Raw genomic sequence first — 24,386 nt, forward strand, 5'->3', positions numbered from 1 at the left:
ACAGGGTTTCTCTGTGTAGCCATGGCTGTCCTGGAACTCACTCTGTAGACCAGGCTAGCCTCAAACTTACAGGGATCCGGCTGCCTCTGCCTCCCGAGTGCTGGGATTAAAGGCGTGCACCACTACCTCCTGGCTTACACTCAATTTTGACACAAAATCATATGGTATCAAAATAATATCAGAGACGGATAAAAAGTTGTGCAAATGAAAAACTTATCAAATAGCAAAGAAATATACAATGCAAAAGCATTGAAAGATTTTTAAAATTTCACAAGCAGGAAAAGCAGAACGGTAGCAAAATTGTTACTCAGAAGCAGAAACTGTTGCTGTAGACATTTATTTTCAGCCCACATATAAACTTAGAAGGGTTGAGGAAAAATGTAAGCAACAAAGAGACAAAATAATACTACCTACCTTCAAAAGAAAGTGAACTAAAATACTTTAAAAAAAAAAACTACAAGAAGAAGATTTGGTTTCAGGTTTTGAAGCATTATAAGGAAACAGTTCTCTTAAAATCTATTTTATTAATATAATCATTGCAAACTGGACTCAAAGGTATTCAAATTTACCGAAAGAGTGTTTATTGATCCGAAACATTTCATTTTGTGTAATTTAAAATTTTCATACATTCTAATACATTTCCCAATGGCTACGGCTAAAATGCCTTCTTTTACAATTCCCCTGTACCTCCTTCCATCTGAGCAGGACTGCAGGCTTTCCTTCTCACACATTCAAATTGCCCACACAAGATCAGGCTGACCCTGGGCTCTTCATGAAATGCTATGGCTTTGCTAAGATCAAAAGTCTCATATCTGCCCTTCCCATCACCAAATAGTTTCTGCTCACATCAAGGCCCAGGAGAGTTGCCAACAGTGTCTTCCACAACAGGGATGATGCTATCACTCACAAAGACTGTGACAGCATGCAAAAGCCCTGCTCAAATTCAAGCCAGAAAAAAAAAATCCCAGCACAGAGGAGGGAAGTGGGCACAAAGTCCCACCCATAACCAAGAAACTATTTACAATTACTACCTGCTGGGAGAGGGACAACCTCCCTCTGAGTTTTCTCCAGTGGAGTGACTCTGGGTATATCAACCGCACTCCAGGGAAGGACTCGTGTTCAGTAGTAGTTGACTAACACAAAATGGACTCCGTTATTTTTGTGTGCTTTTCGTTGTTGTTGGTACGGTTTGTTAGGTTTTGTTTTGTTTTCTTTTTTGAGAGAGAGAAAGAACATGGAGATGTGTGGGTAGGGAGGCAGGAAGGATCTGGGAAGAGTTGGGAGAAAAAGAATGTGATCAAATATATTGCATGAAATTAAAAATATAACAAAAAGAAACTAAACAGATAAAAATAAAATGAAATGAAATGAAAATGGACAAAAAGAGTGACATACTACTTTAAATGGGATTTTCATCCAAGCTCGCTTTCTCTTTCTTTCTTCCTCCCTTCCTCCCTTCCTTTCTTTCTTTCTTTTTTGTTTGTTTTTTGTTTTTTTCAAGAAAGGGTTTCTCTGTGTAGTTTTGGTGCCTGTCCTGGATTTCACTCTGTAGACCAGGCTGGCCTCGAACTCACAGAGATCCGCCTGGCTCTGCCTCCCAAGTGCTGGGATTAAAGGCATGCGCCACGACTGCCCAGCATCCAAGCTCTTTCTAAGTTGCAAGTTTTGACATGGAATTTTCCTATTTGGCCTGTGGAAAGCAATCTTGTTGAAGATAGAGCAACAACAAAACATATCTTCCTTGTTTTGGATCCAAAATGCACATAGTTGTTGATGTGCATGAAATGTGGACTTTCAATAACTCCTCTGTGTTTTCGGTAACTTATGCTTCATAGCGGACCACAGTTACACAGATCACTGTTGATAGCCTGAGGACTGCCATTAGTCTTTATGCTGATGTGACTTGGAGACGTTTTTGCAACTTTTGCCTTCATATTTCATTATGAAAAAAAATGGTTGTAGAGACCATCATAATAAACTATTGTGTACCAATAACTCAGTTTCATTGTTAACAAGACATGACCTACTTTATTTGATTAATTTTTTAACCACTACACATTCCCCATGCAGTCAATTGAAAACATACAGATTCTTTTAAAATGAAATCATCACATTACTATACATCTAAGATATTAACATATATACAACAATGTTTGAAGTTCCCTATTGTATAAAAAGGTTTTGTAGGGAGTATTTTTGAAATTATGATCTGTAAAAAGCCAAATGTGGCATAGCCATGTCTCAAATCCATCAGGTTTCCCTAGTCATCTTTTTATTTTTGGAGTCTTTTTTTTTTCCAGACAGGGTTTCTCTGTGTAGTTTTGGTGCCTTTCCTGGAACTTGCTCTGTAGCCCAGGCTGGCCTCAAACTCACAGAGATCCGCCTGCCTCTGCCTCCTGAGTAATGGGATTAAAAGTGTGAGCCACTACTGCCAGCTTTTTCGAGATTTTAAAATTATTTTGTGACAACTTCCAAGATTTATTTTTATTTTATTTGTGTGTGTGTGTGTGTGTGTGTGTGTGTGTGTGTGTGTGTGTGTGTGTGCAGTGTACAGGTCCATGGAGGACAGAAGAGGACATTGGGTCACTTGGAGCTGGAGTCATAGGCAGTTGTGAGCCCCCTGATATAGGTAGGTTCTGGGAACTAGACTTGGTTCCTCTGGAAGAGCAGAAAGCAGACTTAACAGCGGAGCCGTCTCTGCTGCCTGTATGTAATGCATTCTGACTATTCCCAGCCTCATCCTTTCTCATCTCCTCCTATTCCTGTCATCCCCTAGCCCCTCTCCTTCCCATAAGGCCCTCTCCTACATTACATTTATTTTGTTTTGTTTACAGACTTAAGTGATCTCACTAGGAGCTCTCTGTAAGGGAGAAGTCATCAGGCCATAAATAAGTGGGGAGAGAGAGCTATGATGGACATTTCCTGCACAGACTAGCAACATCCTTATATGGACTGGAGGCTTTTGCTCTGGACTTCACCCCAGGGGGAAGGTGTTGCCATTTTCCCATGGGTCTGAGGCTCTGGTCCTTACCATGGCTGGCTCATATCAACAACTCCCATTTACTCAGGATTTCACACTTCCAGGGTTTCCACTGCTCCCCACAGGATTCCACGACCCTCTCCCTGATCCACAGTTGACAGCCGGGTCTTGTGAGAGTTCAGTGCACTAACTCTGGCTACTGTGAATTAGTGATTGCAATGGCTGTTTGATACACAGAAGACAGCATTTCTTGTCTTCTGGCTCTTACATTCTTTCTACTCCCTTTTCTTCAATGTTTCCTGAACCTTAGACAGAGTTAAATGTCCTATTTAGAGGGATAAACACTCCACTGTCACTTATTCTTAGCACCTTAAGAGGCTATGTCTTAGTTCGGGTTTCTATTGCTGTGAAGAGATACCATGACCATGGCAACTCTGATAAAGGAAACATTAAATTAAAGTGGTTTGTCTACAGTTTCAGAGGTTCCGTCCATTATCATCATGACGAGAAACATGGCGGCATGCAGGCAGATGTGGTGCTGGAGGAGTAGCTGAGAGTCCTACATCTTGCAGGCAACACGGAGTCAACAGAGACACTGGGCGATATCCTGAGCATAGGAAATCTCAAAGCCCACCCCCACAGTGACACACTTCCTCAAATAAGGCCATACCTACTCCAACAAAGCCACACCTCCTAATAGTGCCACTCCCTATGAGATGATGGGGGCCAATTACATTCAAACTACCACAGTCTGTATTCACTGACATTAACCACAAAGAGAAGTGTCTTCTAATTAAGGCTGAGAGTAGCATTTGTCTACGGGTTAAAAACATAACTATTTAGAAGGCAGTTTGGTGCCATGTCAATTCAGCTAAATAGCAGTAGTAAGTGCCTACCCCCAACACCTATGATCAGGACCTATGATACTCAGTCATGTTTGTGACCCAGTTCAGTAGCAGGCATATATTTCCTCCTGTCAAATGGGCCTCAAATCCAAGCCAAGTGTGGTTGGCTACCTTCATAACAGTCATGCCACTGTTGTACCACTGGGACACTTTGTCTAATAGGTTGGCATTTGTGATGGTTTGGATGAAAAATTGTATTTCATAGGCTCAGGTATTTGAACACTTGGTGGCACTGGTTGGGGAGGTTATGGAACCTTTAGGAGGTAGAGCCTTACTAGAGAAGGTATATCACTGGGGAGACAGCTTTAAGATTTCATAGACTTACCCTATTTCTTGTTTGCTCTCTCTGCTTTGTGTTTGTGGTTGAATATGTACTCTCTTAGCTTTATACACCATCCACCTGCTGCCATACCTCTCTCAGCATATAGACTCTCTCTCTGGAACCATAAGCTCAAATAAAGTCTTTCTACTTATAAGTTGCCCTGGTCATGGTACTTTATTACAGCAGCCAAAACTAACTAATGCAGCATTGGAGTTCACTGGGTTCACAGGTGATTAAGACTGTTGATGGTTTTTCTCTCCCAGAAGCATAGTACCTTCTAGCAGTATGAAAACTAGCCAGCAGGGAAGAAGATTTCAAGTCAGTTTCAGGTGATTTCTCTATAATGTGCAATCAAGGTGTATGGTATCTTCAACAACGGGGTCTTAGCATCTGATTCTGATTGGTAACTAAGAGTAATGGCAAGAGCCTGTATTGGGTTATTTTGGGGGGGGGTGCTTCTGGGGCTTCCCTGACCAAGAACTCATAAGGAGATATCTCAGGCTGGTACAGGGATTTTTGTTTAATATACAATGGCTTCTAGGAGCACCATTATTCAACCACGTAGGACATTTTCCATATAACTCCTTTTTAACTCTTTGTTAATCTTATTTGACTAACAAAGTAATAGGCTTCTGTCCTATTTTTCCCAATCTGACACAGCAGGAGTTATCTAGGAAGAGGAACCTCAATTTTAGGAAATGCCTCCATCAGATTGTCTGTAGGCAAGTCTGTGGGATGTTTTCATCATTAATGATTAATATGGGATGGTCCAGCTCACTGTGGGTGGTACCACTACTCAGCAGGTGATCTTGGGGTATATAAGAAAGGAAATTAAGCAAGCTAGTAAGCAGCATCGCTTCCTGACTTCTACTTCAGTTCCTGCCTCCAGGTTCCTGCCTTGACTTCCTGCCATGACTTCCCTCAGTGATGGACTGTGAGCTGAGAGTTGTAAGATGAACTAAAGCCTGTCCTCCCCCATGTTGCTTTTGGCCATGGTGTTTGATCACAGAAACAGAAACCCCAATGAAGGCATTGTCGTTTTTTTCTTTTGGATTACCTGCCTCTTGGTTTGAAGTCACCCACCATTATTATATAAGGCCAATCTTTACTTCCAGTAACCTTCCTACATTTTATTATAGTTAAAAATGCAGAACAAGGAAAGAATACTGTTGAAAGCAGCAAGAGAGAAAACATCAAGTCACACATAAATGCAAAGTTATCAGAATGATAACATATTTCTCAACAGACACTCTAAAATCTAAGAGGACATGAACAATGTATTTCAAGCCCTGAAAGATAACTTCTAACACAAATTACTAAGTTCATCAAAACTATCCTTAATAATTGAAGAAAGAAAATCATGCTATGACAAATACAAACCAAAAGAATTGATGACTACTAAAGCTATTGAGAATGCAGTAATAACCAGTGAAAATACTACCCTCCCCACTCCAACATCTTTTGAGAAATAAAGGAATAAGGGTAGTATGGTGTATACTAGAATATTAGTTACTAACAGCAGACATGGGAAGAAAGTAAGCTGAAGAGGACCAGTTATCAGTACTAGAACAACAGAGCAGAAACAGATAAAAATATAAACAGGAGAAGAAGAAGGAAGGAGACAAGGTAGCTCAAGGTAAGGATAAGTGAGAAAAGAAAAGAGTCAAATGAATGCAAACAGACAACCTAAAACAACTCCAGCACCGAGAGGCTGAGGCTGGGAAGATTATAGCCCAGGCCCACCTCTGCCCCATATTGAGAACCTGTTGGGTGTGGAGAAGATGCACGTAGGACAACTCTGGTTCACGAATCTAGTATCTGATAACATTAGATATTAAGTAAGGGAAGTATAAAAGTGAAGAAAATGAGCAGGAGGAAAAGAGAAGCAGAATAGCTGGGTATAGTGATACTTGCCTGTTATTCTAGTATTTGGGGAAGTGGAGGCATAGGATCATAAATTCACAGTCATCCTTGGATTCACATGAAGCCTGAAGCCATTCTGAGCTGCATCTCAAAAGCCAAGGGAATAAATATTTGAACTGCTTAGTCTGGTTTAATCTGTCAGAACTAAACAGCCTCTATTAAAGGTCTATAATCAAAGAAAGAAAATAAATCAAAGAAGAAAATGAGAGTACAAATAAAAACCCTAATTAAATGTAGCTGGGCATGTTGGTGCATGCCTTTAATCCTAGCACTTTGGAGACAGAGTCACGTAGATTTCTGTGAGTTTAAGTCCAGCCTGGGCTACAGAGTTAGCTTCAGAGTAGCCAGTGCCATATATAAAGATCTTATCTCAACTCCCAACCCCCCCAAACCCAACTGTTAATTAAACATAAAAATAGAGAAGGCACTTGTGGCAGGGGTGGAGAGGGGTGGAGAGTCTATGCCATCTTGCTTTCCTTTCTCTGGCTATTTGAGTTGTCAATTGTTGAGCAGAACATTCGTATATGTTGTCCTGCTTTTTGAATGCCAGAACCATTGTATTTAGAAGGTTGATTTAGTCTTTCAGCCGACAGTTTTGTAAGGTCATAGGCCACTGGGGAACTGATCAGCACTTGGGTTATTCCCCTATGTGAAGGGCTATCTGCTTTCATCCACAAGTGAGGGTCTCCTTCCTTCTATCCATCAGCTGTTGAGGGGCATAGTCCTCATATGCCACCAGACCATTTGCTTTCTTAGACTCCACCAGTAGTACAATTTATGTGTGCTTAGAACTTTCAAGAAGCAGCTAAGGGGCTGGAGAGATGGCACAGAGGTTAAGAGCACTGGCTGTTCTTCCAGAGGGCCTGGGTTCAGTTCCCAGCATCCACATGGTGGCTCACAATCATCTATAATAAGATCTGGTGCCCTCTTCTATATACATAATAAATAAATAAATAAATACCCTCTTCTGTATACATAGTAAATAAATAAATAAATCAACAACAACAACTACATGAAGAAACCCTGTCTTGAAAAAAATAATAAAATAAATAAATAAAAACAAAAAATTATTTTAAAAAAGAAGCAGCTAAGAAGACAGGATCAGATACATATGAAATTGTCTGGGGCAAAAGCCTGGAGGTGACAAGGAGGAAGAAGTAAGCAGAGGGAACCTTTGCACTACAATTCTCATACCCGTGGGGAACGGGGAGGAAGGAAGTAGGCCTGGCTTGGACGTGGCCTGGTCTTTAACACAGTTCAATGGCAATTTGAGCCAGAAAACTGGTGTCCCACACCAGCAAAAAAATGAATCACTTTAGACGTTCATCACTTGAATGGATAATGAAAATGTGGCACATTATACACATGGGAATTTAATTCATACACAAAGAAAAATGAAATCATGAAAAGGGGTGTAAATGGAAAATATTGTGGCGAGTAAGGTAATTCAGGCCAGAAAGACAACACTGCGTGTTTTTTTTCATATGTGCATCCTAGCCTCTAACTAAATGAATATGTACATTTATGTGGAAGTGGGTGTGTAGAGAGCTCAGGAAAGTAGAAAGGTAAGGAAATGCATGTGATACAAAAGTGAAAAGGGAGAAAATTGGGGGGAGGAAGGTTTAAGTGAGGAGTGGGGTCAAGGAGATGGAGGGAGAAGAGGCTGGGGAAAAGTTCAAACAAAAGTAATATAGACAATTTTTACTGCTGTAGCTTACCCACCTAGAGTTACGTGGTCAGATCAGATCCTCTTGCTGAAGATGATACATGTGTTGGTCACAGAATGTAGAGAATTCAAGCTAGAACCAGGCTAGTAGTCCTTTCTGCTGGCCAGCCCTTATCAGGCTAGAAGATGCTATGTTGGTTGCTGGAAGTGAATTCTTACTAATAATTTTACTCAGCTGTGGACCCTGTGTGCAATAATACAATACAGGCAAATGACTACACTGGTATTGAAAGGATAAACGGCGCTGGTGGGTCGGCAGGCACAGCGGAGAAGTTACGAGCCACAGCTATGACTACCAGAATTAGAAAGAACTTTATTAGAAAGAAACCAGGCCTGAGAGACAGAAAGATGGCAGGAGCAGACCAGAGGAGACAGAAAGAGAGAGCTTGGGGTCCCAGTCCGACCTTTTTAAAGGCGGGGACTGTGTGACCACGCGGCAGGTACGTCGCCCGCGTCCCCCTGATGATGTAAGACCTTAGACCCAAACTGCGCATGTACAGAATCCTAACAGGTATAATAGTGGGAAGTTTGTTATGGGGGTAACCAAACACTGTCTAATTGCATTTGAGGCCCTCTACCTAGGGGGGAAGTCATACCTGGTATTATAAATCCAGTCAAAAGCCCATGGCTGGGGAGGTCTTAAGCCCTAGTTGGGAAGCTACTGTTATTGCTTTACTAAATGAAGATGCTATACCTGTGAAATTGCCTTCTGAATAATGCTGTTTATATCCAGAGTAGTGCTGTTGTCATTTTTGGAGAAACTGCTTTTTGCAGTGGTCAGTGGTAAATGCAGAGACTTAAAACTACTAAAAACATTGAGATTAAGATACAGTTGGATGCTCAACAACAAATAAGACATCTATATCACCCCCTTTAAGGCTCAGGGAATACAGCAGAAGGAAGGATGGAAAGAATGTGAGAGCCAGAGGTATGAAATACTGGTTTTTCAGGCATGCCACAGCTTTGCACTGTTCTTGAGCTCATAGCAGCTGTGATTGCTTGCATAAGATCTACATATGACAGGGCCATAAAACCCTGCCACAGAAGGGAGAGATTCCTCTCTGAAGAGTCACAGGCAATAAACAGTTGAAGCTGGAGAAGAAAGACATTTTCTCTTTCTTTCTTTCTTTCTTTCTTTCTTTCTTTCTTTCTTTCTTTCTTTCTTTCTTTCTTTCTTTCTTTCTTTCTTTCTTTCTTCCTTCCTTCCTTCCTTCCTTCCTTCCTTCCTTCCTTCCTTCCTTCCTTCCTTCCTTCCTTCCTTCCTCTCTCTCTCTCTCTCTCTCTCTCTCTCTCTCTCTCTCTCTCTCTCTCTCTTTCTCTCTCTTTCTTTCGATTTTTTCGAGACAGGGTTTCTATGTGCAGTTTTGGAGCCTGTCCTGGATCTCACTCTCTAGCCCAGGCTGGCCTCAAACTCACAGAGATCCACTTGGCTCTGCCTCCCGAGTGCTGAGATTAAAGGCGTGCGCCACCAGGGCCCTTTGAAAGACATTTTCTTTAGTGGTGTAGCTGCTGGTAAGGTGTCTGTGCTCTTGTAAGCATACTCTCACCCATGCTCCTGTAAACAGCTTTAATGAAATTCACTGGGTCACACACACATAAAAGAAATGAAAATATAAGGGGGGCTAATTGGGGACAGGAAGAGGATTAGCAAGAGTGGAGTGGAGGACAAGAGTGGATAATATATGTATGCTTGGAATATGATCAAAATATATTATGTACAGTTATAAACTTTTTATAACAAAACTCATGAGCACATTTAATTAAATTATGCTAATAACAATTTTATTATTATTATTATTATTAATTAAATTTACTCATTTATTTTTACGTCTCAACTGCAGTTTCCCCTCCCTCCTTTCCTCCCATTCTTTCCTCTACCTCCCTCCACCCCCACCAATCCACTCCTCCTCTGTTTCTGTTCAGAAAGGGGCAGGCAGGCCTCCCATGGGTATCAACAAACACATGGCATATCAAGTTGAGGTAGGACTAAGCTCCTCCCCATGTGTTAAGGCTGGGCAGCGCGACCCAGGATGAGGATTCCCAAGAGATTCCCAAAAGCCAGTAAAAGAGTCAGAGAGACAGCCTCTGCTCCCACTGTTAGGTGTCCCACAAGTAGATCAAGGTACACAACTGTCACGTAAATGTAGAGGGCTTAGGTCAGTCTCATGCAGTCTCCCTGGTTGTTGGTTCAGACTCTATGAGCTCCTATGAGACCAGGTTAATTGATTCTGTGGGTTTTCTTGTGATGTCCTTGACTCCCCTGGCTTGTACAATCTTTCCTCCCTCTCTTTAACAGAATTCTCTGAACTCAGCCTTATTCTTGGCTGTGGGTCTGCATCTGTTTCCATCAGTTGCTGGATGAAGCCTCTCTGATCACAACTGGGGTAGTAACCAATCTATGAGTATAGCAGAATATTGTTAGGCATCACTACTTTGACATCCCTTCCCAAGTTATGTTTGGTTCTATCCTAGGTCTCTGGGCCATCCAGCCTCGGAGTCCTGGCACTCCAGGCAGTATCATGGATGGGTTCACTCTTGTGGGATGGGTCTTAGGTTGTCCCAGTGTGGTGATATTGTGTCCCCCAATATATTGTTCACTCTAATAAACTTATCTGGGGTCAGAAAACAGAACAGCCACTAGATAGACATAGAGGCCAGAAAATGGTGGCACACACACACCTTTGATCCTAGCATTCTGGAGATCTCTGTGAAGTTCAAAGCCATACTGGAATCATCTGGGCATGGTGACAAACATCTTTAATCCCAGGAAGTGATGGCAGGAAGCAGAAATGTATATAAGGTGTGAGGACCAGGAACAAGAGGCTTTTTAGGCTCATTTAAAGCTTTTAGCTTTTAGCAGCAGTTCAGCTGAGATCCATTCAGATGAGGACTCAGAGGCTTTCAGCCTGAGGAAGCAAGATCAGCTGAGGAATTGGCGAGGTGAGATTGGATGTGGCTTGTTCTGCTTCTCTGATCTTTCAGCTTTCACCCCAATACCTGGCTCCGAGTTTTTTAATTAATAAGACCCTTTAAGGTTCGTGCTATAGACCAGTCATTGGTTGGCCACTCCTACAATCTCTGTGCCATCCTTACATCCCGCACTTCCCATAAGCAGGGCAGACTGTAGGTCAAAGGTTGTTTGGCTGGGCCAGCATCCCAATCCCTCCACTTGAAGTCCTTCCCCATTACAGGAGATGACCAGTTCAAGTTGTGCATCCACCATTGCTAGGAGTCTTAGCTAGGTCATCTTGGTAGATTCCTGGGAGTTTCCTTTGCACCAGGTTTCTACCTGACCCCCAAATGCCCCCTCTTTCCAATCATCTCTTTCAGTAATCTCCCCCTCCATCCACCCCTAACCCAATCCATCAAGTTCACATCCCCACCCACTCCCAGCCCACCCATGAGAGCTCTTCTATTTCCCCTTTCCCAGGAGATCCATGCATGCTCTCCTTGGGCCCTCCTTGTTACCTAGCCTCTCTGGGTCTGTGGATTGTAGCATAGTTTTTCTTTACTTTACAGCTAATATCCACTTATAAGTGAGTACTTTCCATGCTTGTCTCCTTTTTTTTGAGCTGAGGATTGAACCCAGGGCCTTGTGCTTGCTAGGCAAGTGCTCTACCACTGAGCTAAATCCCCAACCCCCCATGCTTTTCTTTTGGGGTCTGGGTTACCTCACTCAGGATGATTTTTTTTCTAGTTCCATCTATTTGCCTGCAAATTTCATGATGTCATTATTTTTAACAGCCGAGTAATAGTCCATAGTGTAAATGTAACACATTTTCTTTATCTAGTCTTCAGTTGAGGGGCATCTCTGTTGTTTCCAGGTTCTGGATATTACAAATAAAGCTGCTATGAACATAGTTGAGCAAGTGTCCTTGTGGTATGATTGAGCATTCTTTGCATATATGCCCAAGATTGGTATAGCTGGGTCTTGTGGTAGATTGATTCCCAATTTTCTGAGAAACCAACATATTAATTTCCAAAGTGGCTGTACAAGTTTGCACTTCCACCAACAGTGGAGGAGAGTTCCCCTAGTTCCACATCCTCTCCAACATAAGCTGTCTTCAGTGTTTTTGATCTTAGCCATTCTGACAGGCGTAAGGTGGTATCTCAGAGTTATTTTGATTTGCATTTCCCTAATGGCTAAGGATGTTGAGCAATTCCTTAAATGTCTTTCAGCCATTTGAGATTCTTCTGTGGAGAATTCTGTTTAGCTCTGTAGCCCATTTTTTAATTGGATTAATTGGTATTTTGATGTCTAGTTTCTTGAGTACTTTATATATTTTGGAGATCATCCCTCTGTCAGATGTGGGTTGGTGAAGATCTTTTCCCATTCTGTAGACTGTCATTTTGTCATTTTGATGGTGTCCTTTGCCTTACAGAAGCTTTTCAGTTTCCTGAAGTCCCATTTATTGATTGTCAATCTTATTTCCTATCCTACTGGTGTTCTATTCAAGAAGCTGTCTCCTGTGCCAATGCATTCAAGGCTATTTCCTACTTTCTCTTCTACCAGGCTACTAACACGTTTTAAAAACAGTGGTAACTGTCAAACTGTGCTTTCCTTCCGGAGTCCATTCTTGACCCCACCAGTATATTAGAGCCTCTGCAGACTGTCAGTCTGGTTTCATTATGCATTTTCCTTATTTTTTCAGTCTCATAAACCTGAAAGGAAAAGTGTTTGTCTCAGTGTTAGCATTAATATAGTAAGTCTTGGGCAGTTCAGCCTTCCGGTCAGACCTGCTCTTTGACAATGTCTACAGGATCAGAGATGTGAGGGATGTGATCTGTGAGCTTTGTAATTGATTAGGCCATTTCTGAATTTCAAGTGCTCCTCTTGCCTCCAAGCTCAAATATCTTGAGTGTTTCCAGGGACGGGACATCTCTCCTCAAATTTAGGCTAGCCTCAACTTCACTATTGAACTACCACCAAGAAAGGGCGATTATGAGGCGTGTTTGGCAAACTTTGCCTCAAGTGATAACCCTATGTCCCTATGTAGGGGTTCAGCTGCAAGCAGTTCTTAGAGTTGTTCATTTGGGACTATTGTAGGAAGCAGCTTGTGCAAACAGAAAACTGGATTTCCTCTCACTGTTCCCTTCTCCCCATTATCCAGTCTATGACAGCATCACAGTTGCACTAAAATGTTCACTGTACAAAAGGTTGTACTAAAATGTTTCTTGTCTCTGATCTGGTTTTGTTGGACTCTATCGTAGTACCTGTGAGGGTGAAGTTTGGAGGCATTGTCTTTGCTGTGAAGATGAGGTTATGAATGGCCCTTTGTCCAATGGGACCCCTTTTACAAGAAGAGATACATAGACAGCAGGGGCGGAGCTGAAACGGTGTGTCCATAGACCCTGAACGCCTGGGACTGGTCAAAACACCACAACCTAAGGGAAATGCAGGGAACACATTGTTTCCTGCTTTCAGAGAGATTATAATCTACCACTTGTGGTTCTCAACCTGTGAGTCTCGACCCCTTTGGGGTTCGCATTATCAGATATTTACGTTATGATTCATAACAGTAGCAAAATTACAGTTATGAAGTAGCAACGGAAATAATTTCATGGTTGGGGTCACCACAACATGAGGAACTGGATTAAAGGGTCGCAGCATCAGGAAGGTTGAGGACCACTGCTCTGCCACCATCTTTCTTTTTCTAGTCTCCAGAACTGAGAATAAATTTCTGTTGTTTAAAGACATCATGTCTAGAACTTTTTTCCCACAGAAGACCTAAGAAACGAAGAGATTCTCTCTCTGTTATGTATACACGTGCATGCATGAGATGGTATGGATGCATATATGTGCACATGCATGTGGAGAGCAGATGTTCATATTATTTATACCAAAAGGTCATTTTATAAGTATAATTTGATTTCTCCTGTGGTTATGAGGTAGTTATCTCCTAAGATTAGTCAGAGAATAATGATAAGTAAGACATACACATCAATCGATATCCATATAGCTATCTCTGTGGAAATGATGGGAGCTTTTCCAACTATTTTTCCACTCAATAAATGGCCATAGGTTATCATTAGTGCAGAGGATTTTATTGACAAATTGATGACTTAAATTGAAATGAAATAACAGAGAATACTTCAACCAAGTTCTATGTTGACTCCTCCAGAAGAATTAGTGGTGTAGTGGCAGGTTTTCTTTTTATACATTATATGATAAAGATGGACACACTGTTACCTTAGAGAAAACAAAAGACCCTGGGGGGCTCTCAAGTCATGAACACTTTAAACACAATTTAATCTTAATGTAGGTGTGTTGAGTTCATACTCCAGAATTCACCTCAGAGACCCAGTCTATGGGTTCTTGGGCTTTTGAACAGCCCCTTGTGGGACTTCAGGTACTTGTATATATACTTGTACACACACACACACACACACACACACACACACACACACACGAGAGAGAGAGAGAGAGAGAGAGAGAGAGAGAGAGAGAGAAGTATCCCATCTCATAAACAATGCCTACTGGGAGAAAAGTTTAATATATTAGATCTCAATCCGAAATTCAGTGGAGAAACCCAGATGTTTGTGCCTTTTAAATTCATCTTGTAACTCCTGTGTAGCCTTCCTGCTTCCTTAGTTTGAAATTTGTAAGTGTGTAATGATTGTATGTCTGTTGTAGAATATTATTTTAAGGTGTGTTACACTTGTTTATACTCTGGAACTTTTATTAAATGATGCAAAGATGTGTTGCATTTTTTTATGTTGTATTTGTTTAACTATGTGAAGCTGCCTGTCTAAAACACCTGATGGTCTAATAAAGAGATGAATAGCCAATGGTGAGGCAGGAGAAAGGATAGGCAGGGCTGGCGGGCAGAGAGAATAAATAGAAAGAGAAATTTGGAAGAAAAAAGAAGAAAGAGCGAGAGAGAAAGGAGAGGAGGATGTAAGGGGCCAGCCACCCAGCCATCCAGCCACCCAGCCATCCAGCCATAGCCAGTCACTGAGCAGGAGTGAAAGTAAGATTACAGAAGTGTGAAAGGGAAAAAATCCAGAGGCAAAAGGTAGATGGGATCATTTAAAGTTAAGAAAAGCTGGCTAAAAACAAGCCAAGCTAAGACTAGGTATTTATAAATATGAATAAGCCTCCATGTGTGACTTATTTGGGAGCTGGGTGGCAGGCCCCCCAAAAGAGGAAAGAACCAAAGAGCAAAAAAGCAAAACAACTAACAACATTTTGGCATTCCAACGTGGGACCGTAGAAAACAACAAACAACATATATCTGCATATTCTTGCCCCAGAATGGAAACAACTTCCTTTCCTTCTTAGATGCAGTGTCTCATATGTGGAGTTAATAACAGGCAGACACGTTTTATTCTAATCACATGCTTCAGGAACTAGGTCTTGAAGGGGAGAGAAACTGGTCTCCAAAATAACAGGTGAGTTTATATGGATTTTCAAAACTTAGCATGCCAAGTAGTGAGTTTCCTGATGCTATTTTTATATGTATTTTGTGTTTGTTGCTCTTCCCTCACTCCCACCACACCTCTGCAACTCTCCTGGGGGCCCTGCCTCCCCACAACAACCTCTTTTCTGCTTTCGTGATGTGTATTCTGCTAGTCTTCCCTTCCCCTCGAGGCTTCTTTTTCTGATTTCATGGTCCCCTTTCTACTTTCATGGCATATACCCATTCCTACCATTTATTAATATGTTTAAAAATCTAGGTCTGCATATGAGAGAAAATATGTGATATTTGTCTTTCTGAGTCTGCCATTTTCCTTAATGTAATAATTTCTAGTGCCACTCCCTTTCCTTTAATGATTTCATTTTTCCCTATGACTGAATAAAATCCATTGTGTATGAATCATATATTCCTCATCCATTCATCTGTTGGTAGACATCTAGACTAGTTCCATTTCCTAACGATTGTGAATAGTGCAGCCATAAGCATGGATATCGCTTGCTCACACTGACACTAGGTTTTCCTCACCTAGTCCATTCAAAATTTAAAGCATCTGGGTTTCTAGGTAATTCATGATCTAGTCAAGCTGACACTTCAAAATTACCATCACAGCTATCAAAATTTTTGTTTTATAGATGATTTCTAGAAATCAATTAAAACAAACATTTTCTTGTGCTTTGTTTTTGTTGTTGTTTTTGTTGTTTGTTTGTTTTGAGACAGGGTTTTACTATGTAGCCCTGGCTGGCCTGGGACTCACTTTGTAGATCAAGCTCGCCTTGAACTCACAGAGTTCACCTGCCTCTGACTCCTGAGTGCTGGGATTAAAGGCGTGCGCCACCACTCCTGCCAATGGTAAACATTTTGTTTGGCTTTTAAGTGTATTTGGTTGCAATAATATCGTCCATATTTCACTTAATGGGCCGTCAGTTTTTAAGTGGGGTTTTGGAGAGGTTATTGTCATTCCTGGTTCCATCCTAATTGAGTGGAGCACCCTTGTGATGACTAGCAAAATGGCTTCCAAGTGATTCTCTTGAGACCTCTCTCATGGTTTACCATTACCTTGTGATTGAGCTATCCCCAAATGTTCCTTATGTGTTCTCTGACCTCCTTCTACATATTCCTCTATTAATTGTCTGAGCCAAAAGGCCCAAGAAACTTCCTCTTGCCTTCACCGTGACGTCATCTCAGTCCTTATCTCACCTCCATTAGCCATTTGGAAAACTCTTCTGTCCTTAGGACATCATCCCTGACATGGGAAACTTCCCTGGGATCAAGGAAATTTTAAGGTTCTCTGTGATAAATGTTCATATTCCTTTCAGGGTAGGTGGTGGCTGAGAAGAGTAAGTTTCTGTGAGTTCCTCAAGCTTCCTGTCCCCCTCTGCCCTGCAAGTTCTCTCTCTTGCTTTGAAGGTCTCCTTGGCCAACATGCCCTTTTAGCGGAGCTTGCATGGGGACACACAAACCATAAAGACGGGGTTTGTCTCTTGTCTTGGCACTCTCTGAATACCTCGTCACTTCAGATAGATTCCTTCCATTGATTTCTTAGAATGGAGTCACTGGTGAGTCACTGTGACTCTCTTCCCACAACTTCCCCTCCATTTGTTAGTGCTACTACCTTTTGACCTTTGGAAGGGAAATTGATTGGACGGCCACTTCTACCAGTACACAAAAACAAGTGCCCTACTTTTATCAATATTTGCGCATCCTCTCTACCTGATGAAAAAGAACATGCTCTCACAGACGCAAATCATATGATTTCCTTCTGCTGTTAATTCTCCACTAGGAGTAACAACATCTCCATCCAACAGAACATAGTTCCAGAATCTTCTGCCTAAAATTCCTCCAGTATAGTAGATTTACCCCCATGCCTCATTTCTTGGCGGTAGATTTTTCTGGTGTGTTTAGAACTCCCCAAATTTGTACTGACAAGAGGAACATGTCTTTCCAATCCATATTTGTCAACTCAGAGTTTGGCGAACTCTCATCTGCTACCATCGTTTCCACTCAGTCATCACCCAAGATTAGCTTGTAGCAGTGCAATGCTCACATTTTAAAAAGTCGCCGTCACAGAGGCTTCTGTGATTATAGAAAGAGCAGCTCCTCAATCCACTCCGCTAAACACCAGTTCTTTAGAGGTAGGGAGAGTATCATGCCTAAGCTCACCTGTGGCATGGTTTCATAAAACCAGGCCCCCAATTCATCTTTCCAGCAGGGCCATTTTACGAGTGGCAGATGATGGCTCTTCATGGTTAGTGAGAAAGTAATGTTTTATAGTTCTGCACCATGCATGTTACCAATGGAGTTACTATGAAGGATTATAGGAATAAAGTCAATAAAATATAAAATGCTATGAAGATAAGCATGCCACAGTTTAAGGTTTCTACTCTTAAAAGTGTGTGGTAATTATTGATCCATATCTTTCTGATCTAATATGTGGGGGGAATGTGGTATGCCCTTTTTGGATATTGCTTCTTGCCCAAGATGCAGCGGGGGTGGTCTTGAACAGGTTGTTGCCACACTGGTTTTATGAGATGGAGATGAAATTTGGTCATAAATTGTCAAGTTGTGAGAAGAAATTATGAATATTCTGGTCTGAGAATGTTTGGAGGCTTAGAGTGAGAGAGTTCTTGTCTGGTGGACACTCTCTTTCCTCAGGAAAAGTAGATAAACCCATTCCTGGTCAATGCTAACAGCTAATAATACTAAACCAAATCTTGTGACCTGATTCTCTGCCCATGTTGCTTCCCTTACTACTAGCTGCTGACGACCAATAAAGAAATCCAGGATCCGGGATACTCCCTGCCCCTCAATCTATGTAACAATCAGTCCTCCTTGTAAATGGCCACATTGCTATGTAGAGCCTAGTCATTATTAGTCTTTATAGAAATGACCTGGGTAGTCTCTCCCTCCTCCATGCCTGAAGACAAAAGGTATGTCTAGAGTGAATTCCACGTCTAGGTATTTCCATTGTTTCCCTGAAGAATGGCTGTTCAATCCCTTGCCATGGTGTGCAAGGTCCGCTGTAATCTGGACTTAGCTTAAGGCTTCTTTTCTGTTTTTTTCCTTTTCATTGCCAATTTTGCTCTACTAGCAGTTTCTTAGAACTAACTCTTTGAGGTCTCTTGTAGCTCTGAGATTTGACGCGCATTCCTCTCTGCCTGAAATAAGTTTCCCTGAATACCTTGCTTGTCTGCCTCACAAACATAAACTTTTTGTATGGTCATATGTCAAATACTAGTTTTCCAGGGAGCCTTCTTCATAGCCCAGCCCGACTCCTTCCTTCCTTCCCTCTTAAGCCCTGTGCTGTAGAACAATTGGATTCACGAGTTAGCTACCCATTTACTTTCTCCTGGGTAGTCATAACAGTGAATTGCACACTCTGTAAATTGAACTTTTGAAACATGAAGGAAACACATATGCTGTGTGCATGGAAAAATGGCTGATAGAAATGCCTCAGTCACTGCCTCAGACATATTCCCTCCCCCCAGCCACCAGTGTGAAAGTCTTCCTCTATTTTGATTATTCACATAAGCAACATTTTAGAAGCCAAATTTTCAATAATAAGGAGGACCAGGGACATGATACTGTCATTGTGTGAGCCTTGATGAAAAGGCCCGTAGCAAAACACAACACCCCTTCATGATAATAATAGTCCTGGAGAGGTTAGGGATACAAGAGACATACTTCACCATAATAAAGACAATATACAGCAAGTCCATAACCAGCTTCATCTAAAATGGAGATAAACTCAAAGCAATTCCACTAAAATCAGGAACAAGACAAGATTGTCCACTCTCTCCATATCTAATCAATGTAGTACTCAAAGTCTTAGCCAGAGCAATAAGACAACGGAAGGAGATCAAGGGGATACACATTGGAAGAGTGGAAGTGAAAGTATCTTTATTTGCAGATGATAAGTGACCCAACAAATTCCAAGGGGAACTCCTACAGCTGATAAACACTTTCAGCAAAGTAGCTGGATACAAAATTAACTCAGAAAGTCGGTAGCCCTTCTGTATACAAATGACAAGTGGTCTGAGAAAGAAATCAGGGAAACAACTTCTTTCACAATAGCCTCAAATGATGTAAGTATTCTGGGCCATCACTAACTGTACTTGGTGGTTTTGTGTGTCAACTTGACACAAGTTGGAGTCATCAAAGGAAGGAGCCTCAGTTGAGGAAATGCCTGCTTGAGATCCAGCTGTAAGGCATTTTCTCATTTAGTGGGTGGTGCCATCCCTGGGTTGTTGGTCCTGAATTCTATAAGAATATAAGCAGCACCCTCCATGGCCTCTGCATCAGCTCCTGCCTCAGGAATCCTGCCCTGTTTGAGTTCCCATCCTGACTTCCTTCAGTGATGAACAGCAATGCTGAAGTGTAAGCCCAATAAACCCTTTCCTCCCCAACTTGCTTTTTGGTCATGATGTTTCGTCACAGCAATAGAAACTCTAACTAAGACACTAACCAAACAAGGAGAAGACCTGTATATTAAAAACCTGAAGTCAGCCAGGCGGTGGTGGCTCACGCCTTTAATCCCAGCACTCGGGAGGCAGAGGCAGGCGGATCTCTGTGAGTTCGAGGCCAGCCTGGGCTACAGAGTGAGTTCCAGGAAATGTGCCAAAACTGCACAGAGAAACCCTGTCTCGAAAAACAAAAAACAAACAAACAAACAAACAAACAAACAAAAAACTGAAGTCCTTGAAAAAATTAAAGGAAATATCAGAAGATGGAAATATCTCCTATGCTGTAGGATTAACATATAAAAATGGCCATCATAATAACAAAAGCAATCTACAGATTCAATACAATCTCCATCAAAATTTTAACACAATTATTCACAGACCTTGAAAGAACAATACTCAACTTCATATGGAAACACACAAAAAACGCAAGATAGATAAAACAATCCTGAATAATAAAAGAATAGCTGGAAGTCTCACCATCCCTGATTTCACCTTGTACTACAGAGGCATAGTAATAAAAACCACATGGTGTTGGCATAAAAACAGACATATTGATCAATGGAATCAAATTGAAGACATAGACATAAATCCACACATCTATGGACACTGATTTTTTGATAAATAGGGCAGAAATCCACACTGAAAAAAAAAGGCTACTTCTTCACCAAATGGTCTGGTTACACTGGATGATTGCATGTACAAGAATCCAAATAGATGCATGCTTATTACCCTGAATAAAACTCAAGTCCAAATGGATCAAAAAACCACAACACAAAAACTGAACACAACACTGAACCTGATAGTATAAAAAGTTGGTGATAGCTCTCAGACCAGGCGGCCTTGGCTGTGAGCAGCGGAGCCAAGGCCAAGATTAAGGCTCAACTTGCGCTGCAAGAAGAAAGAGGAGCTGCTAAAACAACTGGATGATCTGAAGGTTGAGCTGTCCCAGCTTCATGTCGCCAAGCTGACAGGCGGTGCCGCGTCCAAGCTCTCCAAGATACCAGTTGTCCGCAAATCCATCGCCCGTGTCCTCACCGTCATTAACCAGACTCAAAAAGCAAACCTCAGGAAATTCTACAAGAGCAAGAAGTACAAGCCTCTGGACCTGCAACCCAAGAAGACTAGAGCCATGCGCCACTGGCTCACCAAGCACCAAGAGAAGCTGAAGACCAAGAAGCAGCAGCAGCAGGAGAGGCTGTACCCACTGCCCAAGTGTGCAGTCGGGGCCTGGTGGGAAAGCAATAAAGTACAAGACTGGCTGAAAAAAATAGTTGGCAATAAAGCTGGGCCTTTAATCCCAGCATTCAGTAGGCAGAGGCAGAGACAGACAGATCTCTGTGGGTTCAAGGTCAGCCTGGTCTACATAGTGAGTTCCAGGACAGCTAGGGCTGTTACACAGAGAAACCCGGTCTCAAAAAACCGGGGGGGGGGGGGGGGTAATAACCTTGACCTCATTTGCACAGGAAAGGACTGTCTGAACAGATCATTGTTAGCACAGGTACAAAGATCTCCTTAGGAAAGGAAAATAGAATAGTTATGGATGGATTGGGGGGCTGAACAGGAGGATCTAGTGGGGTTGAGGAAGGGACTATGGGGGAGAGAGACAGATAAAGTTAAGGGGGCATTTGAGGGATAGTATGAAAACCTAATACAGTAGAAACTCCCTAAAATATATACATATATGAATATGATCTAAAGCAAACTGCCAAATAATGGGGGAGACAGAGATATACCAGGCCATCTCTTCTCCCCCAAATGAAACCCAGGCTGTCCCATGGGAACCCCCAAACAACCCAGGCTGTTGCCAACACTATAGATTGCTCTCCACAAACCGACAGCAAGGCCCCACTGCTGAAGACGACACCCACACAACTCATTGAACATGGAGATGTCAAGGTGGTCCCTACATGGAGCCTTCACCCCTATTTTCCAGCATCTGTGGTACAGGAATGTACTCTGCATGATCTCAAGAGAGAAATGCAAACTCCAAGCCAGCCACAAACCCTCTGTCTACAATGGTGTCCTGCCTGCAGATGTGCTAGTGCAATGGAGGCACAAAGCTTGTGGGAGAAACCAACCAATGTCCCATCTGACTTAAGGTCCACTTCCCAAAATGAAACACACACACCTGATAGTGCTTGGGTGACTAAAAACCTGAGAATGGATAGCCCAGAGACCCAGGGAAAAACAAAGAATACTGATCTAAAAAAATAGTGATAAAATGACTCCTAACGATAATGTGCTTTATTCACAGATCAGCCATCATCAGAGACGCTTCCTCCTGCAGCAGATGAGAATAAAGACAGAGACCCACAGGCAGACATGAAGCAGAAAATGAGACTTGGAATACTCAGCCCTAAATGGGATGTCTCTATCAAAGCCCTCCCCTCTGAGCTCAGGGAGCCCAGTGGAAGAGGAGGTGGAAATAGTATGAGAACCAGAGGGGATGGAGGACACCAGGAGAACAAGGCTCTCTAAATCAACATGAGCAAAGCTCATATGAACTCACAGAGACTAGAGCAGCATGCACAGGGCCTGCATGGGTCAGTACTAGGTCCTCTGTGTATATATCATGGCTTCCAGTTAAGTGTTTTTATGGAACTCCTGAGTATGCAAACTGATCCTTGTGCCTTCTCTTGAGGCTCTTTTCCTTCTGTTTATCTAGTCCAACTTTAATGTAATAGTTTTTGTTTTATCCTATTATATTTCATTATTATCTTTTAGAAGACTTTTCTTTTCTAACGAGGAAGTGGATCCAGATAGGAGGATGGGTTGGAAGGAACTGGGAGGAATAGAGGGAGGAGAAACCATAATCAGAATATATTATGCGAAAAAAGAATCTATTTCCAATAAAAGGAAAAATAAAACATGAGATATCTTCTAAAACTACTTACTAGTCCTATAAGAACATTCCTTGACTCACACTGAAGTTATATATGAATAAACTCATTTTAAGTGAAAATCTTGTAAGTAAAATACATTAAATAAGCCGGGTTTAGTGATGGTACATGCTGCAGTCCTAGCAATCAGGAGGCCAAGGCAGGAACATCATAAGTTTGAGACCAGCCTAGGCTACATAGTAATTTTCAGGCTAGCCTAAGGTACAAGAGGAAACCCCACCCCCACCCCAAAATGAAACAAAACAAAAACAAACAAAATCCTTGAATCCAAATAACTACTGCATATCACAGGTTAGCAACACCATACAGTGTTGAGTCTTTGGGGTTTCCCCTAATGACTGCAAGAGTGACTGGGCATTGGAAGAGAGTATCACAGTATATATAGCTAGCCTGCAAAATATCAAAAGTCAAAATATGCAGTACTGCTATTGAATAAATATTGCTTTTGCACCATCAGAAAGTCAAACTATTATAAATCAAGGCCATCTGTGCTAGTAAAAGTAAGATTAGTATTAATGGCTTCTGCTAATACTGGGTTTTGTGGTCTTAAGGAAATATGAGAATATTGCTAAGTTTTAATTAGGTTAACCACTGTTCAATTTAAGTGATCCCAATGTTAGTGATGCACATTTACAAGGAACCAGGTGGCATTAAACACTTTCAGTGAAATAACTTATATAATGCTTCAATATTCGGTCTGATACATAGCTTTTATGTATTCCAAATAAATATTTGAGCATGCCATGAATAACAAGATGAAATGTCTGGGAGCACATTGCCTATAACAAACAAAGATGTGGGAGCAGCCAGATGGCTTATCAGGTAAAGTTACCTGCTGCAAAGCCTGATGACCTGACTGATTCCTGAGACTCACATGAAATGAAAGAAGGGATTTGCAAAAATTGTGCTCTGAACGACACACATTTGTGTACCATGGTATGTGTATACATCCACAGCAAACAAATAAACAGATGTAATTAAAAAGCAAACAAATAAAATTATGCACTTTCGTTGTATGTAAATAGTAAAAGAAAAAGGGACTTAAATTTTCATCACATTCTAGGGAGAGTTAAGTCTTGACAACTCAAGGATTTTTCTCTGTGTGCAGATGATACCTCCAGAATGGTGGTCTTTTCTCCATTTGAAGTCATAAGTTCAGAATTCATGCCCAATCTAGAGGCTGAGAGAAAACAGAGATAAATATATCTGCAGACTTAAAGGAAGGTGAAATCCCATTATTTGTAGCAAATTGAATGGAACTGGCCATCATTATACTAAGTGGAACAGAAAAACATGTATCACATGCCCTTATGTGGGAACTAAGAAATGTTGACGTAAATAAAGAACAGTGGTTACCAGAGTTTGGGGATGACACATAAAAGGAGGCTGAATTTCTTTTACAGTGCTGAGCGTTGACTCCAGGGCCTTTCAAATGCTAAGCAAGTCCTCTACTTCTGAGCTGTATTTGCTCAGCGCACACTCTATATATCTGATAAAATATTATATTGCATTTCATTTGTATGTAAAATTAATATATATCAATAAAAATAAAGCTTCAAAGAAATTGGAGACTTTGGAAACCCTGCTAAAATTATTGACTTTTCAAATCCCTTCCCTAAGATGCCCTTGAGGTCCGTCCAAATTTTTTTTCATATAGTTTTGTGCTTTTATTGGTAACTGGTATTCCATGGCATAAATGTACCAGTCTTTTTGTTTAATCATTCACCAGTTAAAGGATATTTTGGTCCTTTC

The 24,386-nt window shown here is 41.5% G+C and overlaps 1 pseudogene; it reads left to right on the top strand.

Annotated features, from left to right (window-relative positions):
- LOC143271082 (large ribosomal subunit protein uL29 pseudogene) overlaps nt 1–22,415 on the top strand; it is a 31,961-nt pseudogene extending 9,546 nt beyond the window's left edge.
- Nucleotides 22,416–24,386: the final 1,971 nt, after the last annotated feature.

Source organism: Peromyscus maniculatus, chromosome X (genome assembly GCF_049852395.1).
Source record: "Peromyscus maniculatus bairdii isolate BWxNUB_F1_BW_parent chromosome X, HU_Pman_BW_mat_3.1, whole genome shotgun sequence".
Classification (NCBI taxonomy): Eukaryota; Metazoa; Chordata; class Mammalia; order Rodentia; family Cricetidae; genus Peromyscus; species Peromyscus maniculatus.